Genomic DNA, 528 nt, shown 5'->3' with positions numbered 1-528 from the left:
GCCCAGGGGCCCCGGCTTCGGCAGGGGGGCTCCCCGGGGAGTTTCCACGGAGACCGTGCTTCTCCAGCCCTTCGGTTGTCGCTGCGTTTGTCGCTGTTGTCACTCGGGCAGTTTCTCGTCGGCAGTGTTAATTTCCGACCCTTCTCCGTTGATCGGGGGGCACGCCTTTCTCTGGACATAAAGGAGTTTGATTTTCAGCAGTTTATAAGACGATTTCTTAACGTGGACAACAGTGGAGGGAAAAAGGAAAAGAATTTCCAGTTATGTCCCGAGAGGAGAACTAGGGATTAGAAATCCATTTATAACCAAGTTGTCGGAACAGTGCATCACGGGTCGGGTCTTTCTGTGGGTAGACTGAGGACGTAGGGAGTATGAAATTTTGGCTTTGAATGCGTGTTTTAGTGACTTGGTGAAATCAAACGCGGAGAGATTAGAAGGCTCTTTTAAACTGTCCTGACGGGCGGGCGGGGGCCTGGGGGCTGATGTAGCCTCTGGGCTGCGGAAGGGCGCAGGGGGCCTTGGCCTTCC

This window comes from Crocuta crocuta, unplaced genomic scaffold (assembly GCF_008692635.1).
Source record: "Crocuta crocuta isolate KB4526 unplaced genomic scaffold, BGI_CrCroc_1.0 scaffold89, whole genome shotgun sequence".
Classification (NCBI taxonomy): domain Eukaryota; kingdom Metazoa; phylum Chordata; class Mammalia; order Carnivora; family Hyaenidae; genus Crocuta; species Crocuta crocuta.
The sequence above is the reverse complement of the archived record's forward strand: the minus strand, read 5'-3'. Positions refer to the sequence as shown.